Below are 20,306 nucleotides of genomic sequence, written 5' to 3' on the forward strand. Positions count from 1 at the left end.
TCCCTGTCTCTACCACAGAGATCTCTGAGATGTACGGAATGTCAGTTTCTGAGTTCAGAATTGGAGTAAATAGAACGACAAAAGAGAATTCATTTCCCTGACTCATCCTACCTTTTTTGAGTCAACCCAGGACAGCTCCAGGGTCAGTCACACACTGAGTTTCCTTAGTAGCACAGAGAGCTGAGAGTCTGGGGTGGCTGGAGGTGTTATCAATAGCCATGCACAGCCCCAGCACTGTGCTACCCAAAGCTGCAGCCTGGTGTGCCCGGAGTACCTTCCCTTTTTAAAACTCTTTTTTATTAGCATAAGAGACTCTTAAAAACTGAGAACAAACTGAGGGTTGATGGAAGGGTGGGAGGGAGGGAAGGGTAGGTGATGGGCATTGAAGAGGGCATCTTTTGGGATGAGCACTGGGTGTTGTATGGAAACCAACTTGACAAGAAATTTCATATATTAAAAAAAATAAAACTCCTTTTTATTTGGAAATAATTTAAAGCTCACAGCAAAGGGGCAAGAATATAATTCCAGGATACTCTTCACTCAGATTCACCAATTGGCATCATGACCACATCTGCTTTATCACTATTTCTCTAAATACACAGTATTTTTTTCTGAACCACTTGAGAGTAAGTTGTACACAAGATATTCCTTTACTTATAAAAACACGGGTATGAATGTCTTAAGAACAAGAACATGTTTTATGTAACTACAGTACAACTATCAAAATTGGGAAACTTAAGTTGATACAATAGTATTACCTAATCTACTGTCCATGTTCCAAATCTGCCAATTGCCCCATGATGTCCTTCATACTGAATTTTTTTTCTTGGTCCCAGATCATGCCTTGCACTTAATCATCATGTCTTTTCAGTATCCTTTAATATGGATACAATTCCTTAGACGAACTTTGCCTTTTATTATATTAACAGGTTTGAAGAATACAGGTCAGCTATTTTGTAGGTTGTTTCTAAATTTAGGTATGTCTGATGTTTCTTCAGTTTACTCATTTTGGGCCAGGAATACCACCAACGTGAGGCTATAGCCTTCTCAACGCAGCACACCAGAAGACACATGGGCTAACATCATTCTTAATGGTTGGCAAGTATCCCACTGCTTGATGAACCCTCGTTCATTGAATCCAGTTTCCCATTGTGGGGGCATTTAGTTGGATCTCAATCCTTAAAATTACGGTAAGGCATGCTGCAGTAAATATTCTTGAACGTACATATTCGCATGGTTGCCTAAGTGATTCCATAGGCCGAATTCCTAGAAGTGAAACCACTGAGTCAAAGCGTCAAAGGATAGGCTTATTTTGAAAGCTTTTGGTATCTAAGTGTTGCCGAGTCATTCTCCAGAAAGCAGCACAGGACCGCACCTGGGCCGTGGTGTCTGTGCATGCCCTTATTCTCGCCGACCCTGCTGATCAGAATCAGAATACCTGCCACTTTGACAGGTGAAATGGTGTCTCATTGTTTTCAGTTGTGCTTGTTGGAGAGCTGACATTATTTTTATCTATTTAGTGGCTATTCTTGTTTCTTCTTCGTGAGTTTCCTGTGTGTGTTTCTGTCCCGTTGTCCTGTTTGTGTCATTGCCACTTTCCCATCATCTTTGTTAGTTGGTGGCAGCTCTGAGGATGGAGTCTTGGGCAGAAGAAACCTAGTGTGAAAAGTCTCTCCTTTTGCTACCTTCTGGCTTGTTGACTGGTGGACGGGGTGGGATTTGATGTTTGTGAGAAGGGAAAGGAAAATAAGAAGGGACACTACGCTTCTCACGGAACTATGAAGACCTGAGTGGAAAAAATGAAACTCTCCATTTCTTCCATATTCTTGACCCCACATTTTTGTGTGTGTGTGTGTGTGTGTGTGTGTGGAAAAGGAGGCTAGTGCACTAGGCCGCAGCTTGAGAGAATGAAAGGATAACAGAGACAGAAAGGGAGTGGTTGGGTAGAAGGGGGACCTGGGATGTGATAAGGCAGAAGCTGAGTTTAAAGACAGTGTCAGTGGGGTGTATGGGTGGCTCAGTTAGTTAAGTGTCCAAATCTTGATTTCAGCTCAGGTCATGATCTCGTGGTTCATGAGCCCAAGTACTGTGTCGGGCTCTGCACTGGTGGCTCGAAGCCTGCTTGGGATTCTCTGTCTCCTTCTCTCTCTGTCCCTCCCCTGCTCTCTCTCTCTCTCTCTCTCACACACACACAAAAATAAGTAAAAATAAAAAAAAAAGATGGGGCACCTGTGTGGCTCAGTCAGTTGAGCACCCGACTTCGGCTCAGGTCATGATCTTGTGGTTTGTGAGGTCGAGCCCTGAGTCGGGCTCTGTGCTTACAGCTCGGAGCCTGGAACCTTCTTCGGGTTCTGTGTCTCCCGCTCTCTCTGCCTCTCCCCCACTTGCACTCTGTCTGTCATTCTCTCTCAAAAATAAATAAACATTAAAAAAGAAGACATTGTCAAGAAAGTGCACAGCCCACTTCTTGCCTTATCCCTGCCTAAGGAAGACAGCATGCACCTGTTCAGGTGTTATGAGCTGTGCTTGGGTCACAGATACTCTCCCTGGCCTTTAGGATCTTACTGTCCAAAAGAGTATTGATGCTTTCCTAAGAGCTTGTTTCTCTGTCCCAGGAGACACAGAAAATTCTTTCTGGTGTAAAGTGACCTCATTCCTTACAACATCCCATCAAATAGAGGTTTGTTGTACTCAACTGACTCTTCTTATATTGTATATCCCCTGAGGAGAATAAACTTGTCAATCATTCACACTTTAGTCCTGGGGACTTTTGACTTTAAGATAGGATCCATCTCTGAGCTGGGCCTTGCTAATGTGACCAAACACAGAGAAGATGCTCACGGTAGATGTAGAAATGCACAACAGTTGGCCCACCCTGAGAGATTACTTGTGATTATATAGTTCGGGAGACTTGGAGCCTCTCGTGTTCCCTCAGACCTCCCTTCCCTGCTGGTGACTTCTGGTCTCCTCAACTTTGTACCACTGTAGTGTCCATGATGCAATCTCTGGGCCTCTTCTATTTTTCATCTGTCCCTGAGTGATCCCATCCAGTCTCATGTCTTTGCCAGATTTAAATATCACCTAGGAAGACTACCTTTGTGTTGATGACTCCCAAATTAGTGTTTCTAGATCAGACTACTCTCTTAAACTCTTAATGTATACTTCCAGGGTCTCATGAGTACTTCAGACTGGTCATGTCCAGAACTGATGCGATCTTCCTCTCCAAACCTTCTCCTTCCTCTCAATGGACTTGGCCTTTGCCATCCTATTCTTTTAGTCGTTCAGGCCCAGATCCTTGGAGACATTGCTGACTCCTCTCTCTCATACTGTATATCCAATCTGTCTTAAATCCTACTGGCCGACATTCATAATCTTTCCAGAATCTGACCACTTCTCATCTCTTCTCATCCCCACTGGTAACACCCTAGTCCAAACCACCATCATCTCTCGCATCTCCTAACTTGCCTCCTTGCTGTTGTCATTGCTCCCTTGGCTATTTGTCTATACAGTAGTCACAGTGAATCTGTTAAAATATGAGTCAGACCATGTCGCTCCTATGCCCAAAACTCTCCCATCACTTCTGCATTCACTCATAGTAAAGCCAAATTTCTTAAAGGGTGGGCAAGGCCCTACATATTGGCTCCTTACCTCTCCTGCCTTGTTTACCTCTCTGACCTCATCTCCTATTACTCCACCCCTCCACTGTGACACACTGGCCTCCTAACTGTTCTGTAAACAGGCACATTCACACCTTAGGACCTTTGTACTTGTTCTTCCCACTCCCTGGACTGCTTTTTTCCCCCAGCTACCCGTATGGCTTGTTCCCTCAACTCAAAAACTTTCATAAAATTCATAGGAAATATGAAGGACTCAGAATAGCCAAAACAATAGATTTATATTTCTCAGTTTCAAAAGTTACGACAAAGCTATGGTAATCAAGGCAGTGTGGTATGGACATAAGTTTAGACATTAAGCTCAATGCGATAGAATTGATTTATGGTCAATTGATTTTCAACAAAGGTGCCGAGACAATTCAGAGTGAGGAAGAAAAGTGTTTTCAACAAATGGTAGTGGGGGGCACCTGGGTGGCTTGGTCAGTTAAGCACCGGACTCTTGATTTTGGCTCAGGTCATGATCTCATGGTTATGAGATCAAGTCCTGCATCGAGCGCTGAACGTGGAGCCTGCTTGGAATTCTCTCTGTCTCTGTCTCTCTCTGCCCCTCTGTCCTACTCACTCTCTGTCTTAAAATAAATATGTTAACATTAAAAAAACCCACAATCAAATAGGGGCGCCTGGGTGGCTCAGTCAATTAAGCGTCCGACTTCGGCTCAGGTCATAATCCTGCACTTCGTGAGTTCAAGCCCCACATCAGGCTCTGTGCTTATAGCTCAGAGCCTGGGGCCTGCTTCAGATTCTGTGTCCCTTCTCTCTCTGCCCCTCCCCCACTCATGCTCTGTCTTTCTCTCTCTCTCTCAAAAATAAATAAACATTTAAAAAATTTAAAAACAAACAAACAAACAAACAAACACCAAATAGTACTGGGACAATTGGTTCTCTACATACAAAGAATGAGTTTGGACACTTACCTCACAAAATACACAAAATTTAACTCAAAATCAATCATAGACCTAAACATAATAGCTAAAGTATAAAAATGTTAAAAGACACCCTAAGAGTGAATATCATGATTTTGGATTGGACAATGGTTTTAATATGTGATACCGATGCATAAGCAACAAAATAAAATTTTGATAAATTGGACTTTATCAAAATTACAAATTTTTGTGCTCTGAAAGGCGCCTTAAGAAAATGAAAAGACAAGCAACAGAATGAGAGCAAATATTTGCAAATCGTATATCAGATAGGGGACTTGTATCCAGAATATATGAAAAATTCATAACTCAATCATGAGACTCAGAAATGGGCAAAATATTTGAACAGCTTTTCCCCCAAGAAGATGTACCAATGGCTAATAAACACATGGAAATATGCTCTTTGGGATTCACTCAGCTTCTTCTTCTTTTTTTTTTTTCCTTTTTCTCCCCCAGGTAAAAATTGAGACATTTATTTATTTATTTATTTATTTATTTATTTATTTATTTAATATTTATTGCTTTTTATTTATTTTTATTTATTTTATTTTATTTTATTTTTAACGTTTATTTATTTTTGAGACAGAGAGAGACAGAGCATGAACAGGGGAGGGGCAGAGAGAGAAGGAGACACAGAATCTGAAATGGGCTCCAGGCTCTGAGCTGTCAGCACAGAGCCCTATGCGGGGCTCGAACTCACAGATTGAGAGATCATGACCTGAGCCGAAGTCGGACACTTAACCGACTGAGCCACCCAGGCGCTCCGATTTTTTATTTTTTAAAATTTACATCCAAATTAGTTGGCATATAGTGCCACAATGAGTTCAGGAGTGGATTCCTTAGTGCCCCTTACCCATTTAGTCCATCTCCCCTCCCACCGCCCCTCCTGTAACCCTCAGTTGGTTCTCCATAGAGTCTCTTCTGTTTTGTCCCCCTCCCTGTTTTTATATTATTTTTGTTTCCCTTCCCTTATGTTCATCTGTTTTGTCTCTTAAAGTCCTCATATGAGTGAAGTTATATGTTTTTGTCTTCTCTGACTGACTAATGTCACTTAGTGTAATACCCTCCAGTTCCATCCATGTAGTTGCACATGGCAAGATTTCATTGTTTTTGATTGCCGAGTAATACTCTATTGTATATATATATCACATCTTCTTTATCCATTCTTCCATTGATTGCTTCGGCTATTCAGGGTCTTTTCTGGTTCCATACAAATTTCAGGATTATTTGTTCTAGTTCCGTGAAGAATGCTGTCGTTACTTTGCGTTGAATATGTAGATTGCTTTGGGTAGTATTGACATTTTAACAATATTTGTTCTTCCTATCCAGGAGCTTGGAATCTTTTTCCATTTTTTTGTGTCTTCTTCAATTTCTTTCATCAGCTTTCTATAGTTTTCAGTGTATAGATTTTTCACCTCTTTGGCTCGATTTATTCATAGGTATTTTATGATTTTTTGTGCAACTGTAAATGGGATCAAGTCCTTGATTTCTCTTTCTGTCACTTCATTGTTGGTGTAGAGGAATGCAACCGATTTCTGTGCATTGATTTTATATCCTGTAACTTTGCTGAATTCATGAATAAATTCTAGCAGTGATTTGATGGGATCTTTTGGGTTTTCCATATAGAGTATCAAGTCATCTGCGAAGAGTGGAAGTTTGACCTCCTCCTGGCCAATCTGGATGCCTTTTACTTCTTTGTGTTTTCTGATTGCAGAGGCTAAGACTTCCAATACTATGTTGAGTATCAGTGGTGAGAGTGGACATCTCTGTCTTGTTCCTGACCTTAGGGGGAAAGCTCTCAGTTTTTCCCCATTGAGGATAATATTAGCGTTGGGTTGTTCCTATATGGCCTGTATGATCTCAAGGTATGCTCCTTCTATCCCTACTTTCTTGAGGGTTTTTATCAAGAAAGGATGGTGTATCTTGTCAAATGCTTTCTCTGCATCTATTGAGAGCATCATATGATTCTTGTCCTTTCTTTTATTGATGTGATGAATCACTTGTTTGTGGATATCGAACCAGCCCTGCATCCCAGGTATAAATCCCTCTTGGTCGTGGTGAATAATTTTTTTAATGTATTGTTGGATCTGGTTGGCTAATATCTTGTTGAGGATTTTTGCATCCATGTTCATCAGGGAAACTGGTGTATAGCTCTCCTTTTTAGTGGGGTCTCTTCTGGTTTTGGAATCAAGGTAATGCTGGCTTCATAGAAAGAGTTTGGAAGTTTTCATTCCATTTCTATTTTTTGGAACAGTTTTAAGAGAATAGGTGTTCACTCTCCCTTAAATGTTTGGTAGAAGTCCCCTGAAAAGCCATCTGGCCCTGGACTCTTGTTTTTTGACAGACTTTGATTACTAATTCGATTTCCTTACTGGTTATGGGTCTGTTCAAATTTTCTATTTCTTCCTGTTTCAGTTTTGGTAGTGTATATGTTTCTAGGAATATGTCCATTTCTTCCAGATTGCCCATTTTATTGGCATATAATTTCTCATAATATTCTCTTATTATTGTTTTTATTTCTTCTGTGTTGGTTGTGATCTCTCCTCTTTCAGTCTTGATTTTATTTATTTGGTTCCTTTCCTTTTTGTTTTTGATCAAACTGGCTAGTGGTTTATCGATTTTGTTAACTCTTTCAAAGAACCTGCTTCTGGTTTCATTGATCTGTTCTACTGTTTTTTTTTGGTTTTGATAGCATTAATTTCTGCTCTAATCTTTATTAGTTCCTGTCTTCTGCTGTTTTGGGGTTTTCTTTGCTGTTCTTTTTCCAGCTGTTTATGTTGTAAGGCTAGGTTGTGTATCTGAGATCTCTCTTCCTAATTTAGGAAGGCTTGGATTGCTATATACTTTCCTCTTATAATTGCCTTTGCTGCATCCCAGAGGTTTTGGTTGTGGTGTTCTCATTTTCATTGGCTTCCATGTACTTTTTAATGTCCTCTTTAACTGTTTGGTTAGCCCATTCATTCTTTAGTAGGATGTTTTTCAGTCTCCAAGTATCTGTTACCTTTCCAAACTTTTTCTTGTGGTTGATTTTGAGTTTCATAGTGTTGTGGTCTGAAAATATGCACGGTATGATCTCGATCTTTTTGTACTTACTTAGGGCTGATTTGTGTTCCAGTATATGGTCTATTGTGGAGAACGTTCCATGTGCACTGGAGGAGAATGTATATTCTGCTGCTTTAGGATGAAATGTTCTGAAGTTATCTGTTAAGTCCATCTGGTCCAGTGTGTCCTTCAAAGCCATGGTTTCCTTGTTGATTTTCTGATTAGATGCTCTGCCCATTGCTGTAAGTAGGGTGTTGAAGTCCCCTACTATTATGGTATTGTTATTAATGAGTTTCTTTATGTTTGTGATTGGTTGATTTATATATTTGGGTGCTGCCACATTTGGAGCATAATGGAGCATAAATGTTTATCATTGTTAGGTCTTCGTGGTGGATAGACCCCTTAATTATGATATAATGCCCTTCTTCATCTCTTGTTACAGTCTTTATTTTGAAGTCTAGATTGTCTGAGATAAGTATGGTTACTCCAGCTTTCTTCTGTCGACCATTAGCATGATAGATGGTTCTCCGTCCCCTCACTTTCAATCTGAAGGTGTCTTTTGGTCTAAAGTGGGTCTCTTGTAAGCAGCATATAGATGGATCTTGTTTTCTTACCCATTCTGTTACCCAATGTCTTTTGATTGGAGCTTTGAGTCCATTGACATTTAGAGTGAGTACTGAAAGATATGAATTTATTGCCATTATGTTTCTTGTAGAGTTGGAGTTTCTGGTGGTGTTCTCTGGTCTTTTCTAGTCTTTGTTGCTTTTTGTCTTTTTTTTTTTTGACTTTTCTCCCTTACAGAGTCCCCCTTAAAATTTCTTGCAGGACGGGTTTAGTGGCACGAACTCCTTTAATTTTTGTTTGTCTGAGGAACTTTTTATCTCTCCTTGTATTTTGAATGACAGCCTTGCTGGATAAAGAATTCTTGGCTGCATATTTTTCTGATTCAGCACACTGAATATATCCTGCCACTCCTTTCTGGCCTGCCAAGTTTCTGTGGATAGGTCTGCTGCACACCTGATCTGTCTTCCCTTGTAGGTTGAAGACTGTTTTTTCCCTCGCTGCTTTCATGATTCTCTCCTTGCCTGAGTATTTTGTGAGTTTGACTATGATATGCCTTGTTGATGGTTGGTTTCTGGTGAATCTAATGGGAGTCCTCTGTGCTTCCTGGATTTTGATGTCTGTGTCTCCCCCCAGGTTAGGAAAGTTTTCCGCTATGATTTGCTGACATAACCCTTCTACCCCTATTTCTCTCTCTTCCTCTTCTGGGACCCCTATGATTCTGATGTTGTTCCTTTTTAATGAGTCACTGATTTCTCTAATTCTTAAATTGTGCTCTTTTGTCTCAGTCTCCCTCTTTTTTTCTGCTTCATTATTCTCTATAAGTTTGTCCTCTATATCACTGATTCTCTGCTCTGCCTCATCCATCCTTGCCGCTGAATATCCTTTTGAGATTGCAGTTCAATGATAGCATTTTTTATTTCATTCTGACTAGCTTTTACTTCTTTTATCTCTGCAGAAAAGGATTCTAATCTATTTTCGACCCTAGCTAGTATTCTTATTATCATGATTCTAAATTCTGGTTCCGACATCTTGTTTGTATCTGTGTTAGTTAAGTCCCTGGCTGTTTTTACTTCCTGTTCTTTCTTTTTGTGTGAATTCCTTCATTTCATCATCTTGAAGGGAGAAAAGGAATTAATGAGGGAAAAAAATTTTTTTAATTAAAATTAAAAAAACTTAAAATTAAGGAACTAAAAACAGCACGCACACACACAAAGTCACATAAATGATGCTATATCTAAGCTGTGTTTTGGTCTGGGTGTTGAAAGGGGCATGATAGATTAGAGAAAAAAGGGAAAGAAAAAAAAAGAAATCATTTGAAAATTTGAAAACATGAATACACTGAAATAGAATAAAATGAAATGATGGAGGTAAAATAGAATTAGAAAAAATTTACACAAAGGAAAAAATATAGTAGAAAAAAATTAAAAATATTTTTAATAAAAATTGAAAATAAAAATAAATTTTTTCTCTTTGTGCATTGAAGAAAAAGAAAAGAAACGAAAAGAGTAAAAATAAAAAGAAAAAAGAAAGAAAATTGAATAGATGGACCAGCGAACAGACTGAAATATGATTGAAATTAGTTCACTTTCCCCTCGAAGTCAAACTATGAAGTGCTTTATAGTCTGTAAACTAAGCAGGCAGAGAGACTTGTGTTCCTGAAGAGTGAAGTTGGCCCAGTTGGGTGGGGCTTAATGTAATGGCCTTTTCTCCACTAGATGGCGCTGCTTCGCTTCCTGGGGTGGATTGTTGTGGCGCTTGTAGGGGTGTATGTGGATGCGCCACAGTGGTGAAAGTGGTGTCACCCAGCTACCCAGTCTCTAGTATCGGAACCCTGTTTTCCCCTATCAGCAATCACTCACCCATCCTTTGTCTTTGGCTTCTGTCCACTCCCCAGTTTTACACTGTCCATGATCAAGGCCCAGGCAGCACCTCCCTCCTGAGTTTCATCTCAGATGCAACTGTGTTTCCTGACCCCTTAATTCTGAGGGCCTGTTTCTTTGACCCATTCTGTCCCTCTGTGGGAGGGTCTCACAGAGCAAAGGACAGGTGCCGGCTGCACCCAGAAACGTTTGTGGGACTGTGCTGCTGCCAATGCCCAGAGACTATGGCTGGGTGCCAGCCTGCTCCAGAAAGAGTTCACACGATTTTGTAGTAGCACTGTGTCAGGGATTATGGCAACTCACAACATGCATCTGGCACCAGGCTTCACCCCCAACAACCTTGTTCCAGCACCAGTAAATATGATTGTTCTCCCTTATCCACTGGGGCCTTTGCCTTGGGGGGGGGGCACACAGCTTCTACCAGATGTCCTCCTAGCAGGGGAACCTCCTCTCCCCATGTGGCCTGAAGATCCCTGGACTTCACTCTGCTCCTGGGGATTCACCCTGCCCACCAGAGCACCACCAGGTATCGGGCTGTGGAGTTTCAGACTCTGTGCTCCCCCTGTTTATAGAGTTTTAATGGAATTTAAACCCTCTCCTTTCTCCTTTCTCCCTTTTTAGTTTAATCCCTGTGACTGTTTCCACTTTTCCCCTTTCTCTCCAGCTGGTTTGGGGGGGGTGCTTTTCCCATATTCTCCCCTGCCCCCCTGTCTCCATCCTTTCCCTGCACGCAAAAAGAGCTCCTTGCCCTCCATGGCTTCTGTCTCCCCCAGTTCACCTCTCCGTGCCATGTACCTGCTGAATTTTGTGGTTCAGGTTATGCAGATTGTTGTGTTAATCCTCAGATCAGTTTTCTAGGTATGCAGGATGGTTTAGTGTTGATCTGGATGTATTTCATGGACGCAAGACACAAAAAAACCTTCCATGCTGTTCTGCCATCTTGGCTCCCTGCCATTTGCTTTTTAAGATAGGAAGTATACCATGTTTGTTTTCTTGTGGGTGTGATTTTCAGAGGGAAAGACAGCATTGCAGAAGAGGGAGTGTTGCAGGAGGAATGTCCTTGAATAGGTGGGAGGGGCTGGGGTTCAGTGACCAAGTGGAGGAGTTGGTTATCAGTTGAAAGTGGAGGGGAGGGAGGGTGTGTAATTAAGGAGAAAATGTGAAATAATTGCCTTGAAAGTTTGTGAGGGAGTAAACGGGAAAATTCTGTGTCCTTTTATCGACGAGCTTGAAGTTTGTGATTATAAATATTCCATAGGCATGTTTGAGTATTTTTATCCAATCACTTAGCTGCTTGGATTTAGACATGGAGTAGGTGGGAAGTTGGATTTAGGCGAAGCTGGATTTTTCCAGGGTGGTATGATGGAGAGAATGAGGAAAATGGGAGTTGAGTGTGCAAGGTAATTATAACAATGGGTCTGGAAATCTAAGTGGGATATTGTTAAAATCGGGCAGAAGCGGTTGGAAGTCTGGGAAGAGGACAAATTATGGGGGTGGGGGAGAAGAGTGACTTGCAAAAACAGGAGGTGTTGAGCACAGTGTGGGATACTTAAAATTTTTCAGTATTTCCTAAATGACCTCCTTCCAGCTTCAGAGAAGCTTTTCCATTTCCTGGATCCTGGGATCTTGTGAATCAGGCTAATTGCCTTTCTTATAGGGACTGCTCTCCCCACATGCATCTCTCAGCTGCCCTGGCCCTCTCCCCACGGATGACCATTATGCGGTTCTTGGTTCTTGGATATTCTGGAGAATTTATTACATCGAGTGACTGCTCTGTGCTCATGGAAGGTATAGATAGGGCCCTTGGGGCTTCTGGACAGTGGCTCTGAAGGTGACCCTGAAGATGCTGACATCCTTTCATGATGTGAGAGCCCAGAGTAGTACTTTCTGGAAAATCTGACCTGGGAGGAGGGGTGGGCTGGGGAAATGGTTGCCTCTCTAGGTCTGGGATCCAGAAGGGGCTGAAAGCGGCTCCTGACATAGCACAAAGTGTGTTCTTCCTAAGTCAGTGAATTGTGCCTGTCCCTTTTCCTCAGCACACTACTGGCCCTGGGCACTCAGACCTTGGCCGGGGAGGTTGGGGCTAGTGTGGGTCAGTCAGTAGGTGCTGGATTAGGAGCATGGGAGGTGCACAGGGTTGTACATGGGTACTTGACCAGTCAGATACTGTCCTAGAAGACCCTAAACTGGAGCTGCTGGGTGGTGCAACATTATGGATTATCCCTTTGCCAGAAAGATTGGCAATTAAACCCGTAAAATAGACTAACATTTTTACTGGACACACATGATCATAGACTGATTCAGAAAATTCTCCATTTTAAAATTACAAACTATTGCATAAGCAGACAAAAGTTAAAGATAGCACAACAACTTATTTATTCTTTTCCTGAAGAGAAGCAGTCTTGTACTGGGGCCTAGTATGAGGAGCAAATTTATTTAAATATTAAGGAAATTTAAGTCCCCAAGTTGCTAAGTATTAAAACAATTGGCAGGATAAGTAAGAGAAGCAAAACTACTACTTGACCTCTAGTAAATGTCTCTACGTCCTAAGCCCCAGGGACCCAAAGGGTTTGTGAATCTGTGTGTTTTCTCCTTTTTTTTTCTACCTCTTTTGCCAAAGTTTACTGAATTCTTGGTGAAGAGAGAGGACTGTTGGATGTGTTTTCAGTGGAAGGGTAGTGTTTTCTCAGTGGTAGGAGGAAGAAGCCCTTAGGCAGTGGCTGGGAGTGGGGTGGTGGAGGGTCTGGAGTGGGCAGGGGACGTGGCTGGGGTGGGGGTGGGGTGGGAGAGTTGAGGTTAGGATGGGGAGAGGTGGAGATGGGGAGGTAATGGGGGTGGAGTGTGACTGGGGTGGGGGCAGCAGGCTGGGGCTTTAGGACTTGTCCTGTGGCGAACTGTTTAGAGGGAAGACTCAGTGAGGATGCAGAGGGTCCCAAGATGCGTGATGTGGGGGCAGAGAGGTCATCGTGCAGCGAAGGCAGCCAGAGGTGTTGAGATTGGCAGCTAGCTACCTGCATGGGCTGCTCTGGTCTACTCACAACCCACCCTCCCTGGGTGTTTGGGACAAGAGGTAAAGTCTCTGGTCCATGGCCTATCTTGATGGAAAGGCTGGGAATGGCTCTCCTGGGTCCTGGGCCCCAGCCTGGCACAGTCACGGGGCAAGAGCTGCCCAGCATGGTACCTTCCTCATGGGTTCTCTGGGCCTGACCCAGCTTTAGGTGTTGGGAGGATCTGTCTGTGCTAAAGGATCTTTGACCTTCCACTGCCCTCCAGAGGTTCCCAAACTATGTGGGAGACCTGGACAGCTATAATAAGTAAAACTGTGGATGTGAAGGGAGGTGGTATGAACATCCCCTGTGGAAGCTCAGAGAGAAGCCAGCTGTTCTCCATCCCCACAGCTCTGACCACCATCAAATGGTCCTGTAGCCACACAAAGGATGTTTCCAGCCCAGAACTTTTCTTTTTTTAAATAATGCTTATTTATTTTTTTTTGAGAGAGAGAGAGAGAGAGAGAGAGAGAGAGAGAGAGAGAGAGAGAGAGAGAATGAGCAGGGGATGGGCAGAGAGAGAGGGAGACACAGAATCAAAGCAGGCTCCAGGCTCTGAGCTGTCAGCACAGAGCCCGATGCAGGCTTTGAATTCACAAACTGCAAGATCATGACCTCAGTCCAAGTCGGATGCTCAACTGACTGAGCCACCCAGGCGCTCTAGAACTTTTCTTGGGCTTAAGACCTACATGTTCAACTGTGTCTTCCACTCCCCACCAAGATGTCTAACAAAAAGTCAACAGAAACACATCTAACCCCAAACTCTTGATTCCCTTTCCTGAAAGGGAGAGCTCTGGGCTGGATGTGGGCAGAGGCACTGTGGACTCTGCCCCTCTGGGCACAGGAGCTCCTTGGGTGCAGTTGAGGCTTGAAGACTCTCCCCTTCTGTGACCTCTGGGACTTGGGAAAAGGGGAGGCCCTTAGGAAGCTTCTGGAAGACTTTTCACCCCCATACCCCCAAAGCATATCCTTTGGTGAATGTGACCTGTCGCCTGCTCCCTGGGGGGAAGGCCTCCTTGAAGTGTGGGTGCTGGGCTTCTGCCCACTGAGGGTGTCCAACTCTTGGCTGTGGAAAGGGGGAGGAGCAGGCTGATCTCTTGTCTCCCAGCAGGTGCAGGTGTGGCCTGTGCCCTGCAGACCTCTTCAGAAGCCAGTGGCCAGGCTTGGCACTCTGGAAGACGGGCAGTGTACATGTGCTGGGTGCAGGTCTAGGGCATGACAGGACTCTTATCCTGCAATGGGGGAAGGCCCATGGCCAGGGAAGGCCAGGTTGCCTCAGGGAGAGGCAGCCAGCTACAATCATTGGGAGGCACTCCCTCTGCCCATCTGCATTTTTAGCCAAGGAGAGGGTATCACTTTAGAGGTAGAGAAGATAGAGTGGGAAATGGTGAGCAAGGTCAGTGGATAACTTGAACCCAAGGGTTTGAACTAGAAGTTTCCAGGGCTCCTTTGGGTCTCCTATCTGACACCTGATGGCAGTGAGTAATTTGAGGAGGGACTGAGAAGAACTGAGTGGCAGGGAAGACGTGGAGGGGCCGGTCAAAGGAAATTGAGGATGGTTGTTGCCCACAGAAGCTAGTCTGTGTGGGTGAGGGTGGTGCACGAGAATAGGGCTGGTGAGTGCAGGAAGGCAAGGTGGGAGAGGGGGAGCTGGGATCATGGGGTTAAGGCACTGGGCTTCCCAGAGCAGACAGGTGTGACAGGAGAGTCCTGAGGGGATGGAGAGACATCTGCAGAGTAAATCTGGGGCATGGGGAACAGCCTCAGAGCTCAATGGGGTGAGAGACTTGGGGAGAGGAGGTGGTTCTGGAATAGCCTGAGGCTGGTCCCACTCAGCTACCGTGCTTGGCCCCCTGGCCAGCTGTCATTGTATAGGCCCCTGAGAGCCTTGTATGTTGACAATCCTTCTTTTCTGTGTCCTTATGTTTCCTTTTGCATTTCCTATGCAAAGTTCTCTAAAAATGAATCTCTACCTTTTGAGTGTGAACTAAAAGGATGCAGGGGGTGATTCTTCCTGGCCTCTGTGGTGGTGATGGTGGCAGAAGTGGATGGGGGCTGTCCCTGGGGAAGGCTCCTGGGGGTAAACCTACATAGAACCTAGTCCTCAGGTCTTTTTAAATACCTGCTGGGAGGCTCCCCATCGTTCCTAGTCTGGGGTATGACTTTGGGCCTGGAGACATCAAAAATTGTGTTTTGTCCACTCTAGAGCTGCCTGGCAGGCCTCTCTACCTCTCCCACCTCTATATGCACCCAGATTCCCCACTCACTGGGCTTGTCACTGGTGTCCTTATCTTTGTTGGGGGGAGGGTTGTCATCTGGCAGAAGCAGTAGTTGGATCACTTGGGAAGGTGCTTGTGGCAGAGATGGATCAGGTGGGGGTTCTCATGTTAGCCTCTTCCCCTGGGTCCCTTTGTCCTTTGTTGTGTTACTCCCTGTCTGCCCCCTCTTCCTTGTCTTTTCTCACCTTTCCCTGCCTCACTCTGTAACTGGGGACACTGACTCCCTGGATTGATCACAGGGAGCGAGGGCTTAGGGACTTGCTGGTGGCTTCTCACCGGGTACAGCCAATGGGAGGCACTAGAGGGAGGCTCTGGTGGAGGGAGAGTAGGTGGGGTATTCTCCCTCCCTCCCTGCCAGTATCTGGGCTCCTTTTCCCTGTCCCTTTAAGGCTGGGAGGGGGAATAAAGGCTCTCAGGTGCCTCAGAAGCCCCTGCTGTTCCCTTGTCCCACCCATCCCCAGATAAATTACTTCTTTACAACTTTGTAATTGAACCATCTTAATGGAATTCTGCTTCCTTCTGGAGCCCTCCACCTCTCTTCTCTCACACTCTGGCCTCAGGTGGGCTGGCTAAGAACTGAGTTTCCATGTGGGGGGAGACACGCTCTCCTCACTCAGTGCTGTGCTTTTTCTCACCACAAACTGTAAGGCAGAATCTTCAGCTTCCTTTCCATCGCTCACCCTCTTGGGATTCAGTCTTTAACTCCCTCCCTCTACCTTGAATCTCTGGTTCCAACTCTGAGTCAGTGTCTCCTCAGCAAGGAAGCTGTCTTCTCAGAGGTGTCACACTTGGACTAGCCACTTCCAGCTTTGTTCCAGGGAATTTGGAGTTTCTCAAGGGGAGTCAACATTGCAAACCTAGGGCACTTCTCCAGCAAGTCTGCCCAGGGCCTCCCTTAGGTGTATCGTATCTTTAGCCTATCTGAGGGTCCACGCTTCTTGCTCACATTGCCTTGCGGTTTCTCTGCTTTGCCATGTGTCATGTTAAGTGGCCAGGTTGTGAGAATGTCTGGGGCAAGAGACTTTCTTTGTCTCCCCCAGATGCTTGAAGCCAGCTGTCAATAGATGCCCGCTGAACAAGTGAGTGTAGAGATTGTGTCCTATGACCTTTCACTAGGGGCACAGTGAGGGGTGAAAGGGGATGGGGCAGGTGGAGAAGATAGCTTCTGGTTTGGGGAAATGGCAGAACCAAGGCCTGGCAGTGTGGACCTTTTGCAAAGACAGGATGCAGTGATGTGTGTGTGTGTGTGTGTGTGTGTGTGTGTGTGTGTGTATGTATGGGGGTGTCTGTGAAGGGGGATCCTCACCCTACCAGGCTTTAGAGGAACAGTGAGAATGGGGAGCCAAACCAATGTGTGGAGACTTGGTTGGACAGAGATGCTGACATCTGTCCCAGCACTTTCCTGTGGGAACTCAGTTTTGTTCTTTAAAAATGAATAATATTTAATTACAATAAATACATAAAATAAAAATAATAAATAAAATGAATAAGCTAACTTCACTAAATCGATAAGTATGAATTAAGCCCCACCACCCCAGGATAGCTATGTGGTGTCCTTTCCTGTCCTAACTACCCCTCAGTGCCACGGAACTCCTCATCGGCCTTCTGCCACCGCGGATCCGTTTTGCCTTCCGTTTTGCCTGTTCTCTAATTTCATCTATCAGGAGTCCTGTAGCCTGCGGTCTTTTGTGCTTGGTTTCCTATGTTCCCATCCACATTTATAAGATTGTATCTGTCTCTGTCCCTCTGTCCTCCCGCAGGGAAGCGCTCCTTCGGTGCTGTGCATGCTGGCCACAAGGGGGCAGCAGAGCCTGATGGAATCTGGGAGACTTGGTAGGGTCTCCAGGGTTGCTCTCCCCTCACAGCACCCTCTGTCTGGTTGCCTCCCAGGCAGCTGCTGCAGCATAGTCCTCCTGCTTCCGTCTCTGAGACCTGCTACTTTAGAGAGGATTTCTGGGCCCAGGGCCTCCAATCTGGTGCCCTCTGTTTAGGGCTCACCTGAGTTTTGGGGTGGACCTGCCTCAAGTAGGGTTTGGCCCTGGGCAGGTCCCCGTGTCCCCGTGTATTCTTCAGCTTCTGTCTCTCAGCTTTAAAGTGAGGAAAGACTCTCCTCCGAGGATTAGAGTAAGTCATTTATTGAAACAAAGTACATAATGACCAGAGTGAAATAGCACTAGATAAATGGTGGGCCTGAGTATTTGGTGAAAGTCAGTAGTGAGCTGGGGCCTGGCCTCAGGGCTTCAGCCTACAGCTCAGCCTGTGGAGGCAAGTCTCCCTGACATGGAGGAACAGGGTGTTGGGCATGCTGGGGACTGTTAGAATCAGCCTCTCAAGCTTGGCCAGGGCCCCTCCTGACTTTTCTGCCTCGGGCCTCTCTCCTCTGATTCTTTCAAGGTCAGAGGCTAAAGTAGCAGATCTCCAGGCCCTTTTCCCATAACTTTGCACTCACCCTCCTACAAGGACTTAACTGTTTCAGCCTTGACTGTGGATGGGCCTGATCTACATGGGATTGGGAGAGTGAGTAAATGCTTCCCAGGTTATGACTGGGTCACCTATATGTGGGCGGTACTTGTATTCACTCACTGCAAAACATTCACTGACATCTCAGTGACTAGTGAATGTACTTGAGACACTGTGGGCATACCTGTGTCCCATTCAGGTGTCTTGTCCCCAGATATATCAGGGCTGAATGCAAGGTGGGGCTTGCACCTTCTCTTTTCCCTTTCCTTTCCTCCCTGCTTGCCCTTCCCTCCCTCCGTCATTCTGTTCTCCCTTTTCCTCTCCCTCCTTCACTTCTTTCTTCTTGCTCTTTCCATTCTTTTTTTCCCCTGTTCTTTCCATTCTTACACCATTTTTCTCTTGGCTTTCTTTCAACTTCTTATTTATCTTTTGCTAATTGATGGCGTAATAAAATTTATTAAAATTTCTATAAGAATGTCTCTCTCCCTGGTCTCAGTCCTTTGCCTTTATATAGCTCAGACGGGTGGGAGTGATGCCTCTTCATGTCCCCAGGAATCTCAGACTTTGGAAGCAAAGGGACTTGCCCATTCAGAGGGTGCCGGGACAGGTGCCCTGGCCAGTTGGGCTTTGCCATCGACCTCTGAGAGGCCTGGGCAGGCCCCACTCCTGGGAATGAGTAAGGGTCTAAGGAATTTTCTGAGGCATCTTTGGTTGGATAGTTCAGATATGGGAAGACAGCCTCCATTAGGAAGGGCTGTGCTCATCAGAGGGGCAGGTGTGCAGACTCAGGGGATACTGATCATCCCCACTGAGCCCTTGGTCTTGTCCTCAGCAGACTCCCAGGGCAGAGCTCAGCCCACCAGCAGGGTCATGCTGGTTAGAAAAGGAAGGAACATTTTGAAGTCTACACGGAAACTATCGCCTTATGTGTGTGTACGCACATGTGTGTATGTGTGTGTTTCCTGTTATTTTTCAGTTTTTCCAGATACCAAACAAGCAGGAAACACTTGTATAAACTTTTTTCCTGCAGTGGAAGATAACCCAGTGAACCTTCACCTTCACAGCGTCAAAATAAATTCAGATTCACCAGATTGCAGATTTTTAAAGATGAGGTTTAATCCTTTCCACCAAATGTCACATTTTAAAATTACACTTCTTTTTTTTTTTAACGTTTATTTATTTTTGAGATAGAGAGAGACAGAGCATGAATGGGGGAGGGTCAGAGAGAGGGAAACACAGAATCCAAACAGGCTCCAGGCTCTGAGCGGTCAGCACAGAGCCCAATGCGGGGCTCGAACTCACAGACCGCGAGATCATGACCTGAGCCGAAGTCGGCCACCCAAATGAGTGAGCCACCCAGGCGCCCCTACACTTCTTTTTATATTAGCCATTGATTTATGGCTTCAGTATTTATCTGAAAAGTGTTTCAAAAGTACTTGAAACAACTAAAGATAAGAGGCATTACATGGCTGTTAAAGGAGAAAGTATAATATTAACACACTAGCATCGGGATCACTTATATTGAGCAAGAAAAATCATTCATGGCCAGTGGACAGTATTTGTTGACGAACAGCTGGAACATGAGTCTGAGAGCTGGGGGAGGACGGTGAAGTTTGCTGTGTGGTGTCCTTCCTGCAGTGTCCCCAGGTGTCCTTCCAGTGTCCTTCAGGAACATCTTCCCTGTGCTTTGTCATTCCTTCCTCTCCCCTTCCTCCCATCCTGGGATTGAAGGACTGGCCTTCAAGGGAGATAAGCTTTCTGGCCATATCATACTGGTCCGTTGCTGAGTTCAAGGTCCTCTTCCTGCTCCTCTTTCACCTAGAGCTGTGTGGAGCTAGGGGCTGGGCTGGGCTCGTGGACTGGGTCATGTGGGGCAGTAAGGAGGGGTGCATCTTGCAGGTCCAGCCTTCCCTCCTCTAGGAAGTTCCTGGATTAAAGGTTAATAGAGGGCAGGGCTCATGTCTTCCTTCATCTCTGTGTGCATGTGTGAAAATGAAGTGTCATAAATACAACTTGTGTAGCCCAGTTCCTGGCACTTAGAAGGAACTCAGTCAAATTCTTCCCACAGTCTCTTCATCAAACTCCCCTAATGTCTCTTAGGCCTTGAGGAGTCTCCCTGTTGGGCAGGGATTGGTGGTGGCATGGGTGGGGGGTGGACCTGGAAGCTGATATTGGTCCTTATCTCATTTGTTATTTTTCTTTCTTTTTTTAAAAAAATATTGACTTTTTAAAAAGTTTATTTTTGAGAGAGAGTGAGTGTGTGCACCCACGTGAGTGGGCGAAGGACAAAAAGAGAGGGAGAGAAAGAATCCCAAGCAGGCTCCTCTCTCAGCACAGAGCCGACAAGGGACTTGATCCCACAAACTGTGAGATCGTGACCTGAGCCAAAATCAAGAGTCAAATGCTTAATGGACTGAGTCACCCAGCCTCCCCTCAGTTG

At 44.9% G+C, this 20,306-nt stretch overlaps 1 protein-coding gene across 2 annotated transcripts in view; it reads left to right on the plus strand.

Annotated features, from left to right (window-relative positions):
• The window catches only part of LOC102962187 (butyrophilin-like protein 1), a 56,827-nt gene that overhangs the window by 19,577 nt on the left and 16,944 nt on the right, over window positions 1-20,306 (plus strand). For both annotated transcript variants that reach the window (XM_042986047.1, XM_007093267.3), the window contains one exon: window positions 999-1,190. The gene's annotated coding sequence lies outside the window, so the exon portion shown is untranslated. The remainder of the gene's footprint in view (window positions 1-998; window positions 1,191-20,306) is intronic.

Source organism: Panthera tigris, chromosome B2 (genome assembly GCF_018350195.1).
Source record: "Panthera tigris isolate Pti1 chromosome B2, P.tigris_Pti1_mat1.1, whole genome shotgun sequence".
Taxonomy (NCBI): Eukaryota; Metazoa; Chordata; class Mammalia; order Carnivora; family Felidae; genus Panthera; species Panthera tigris.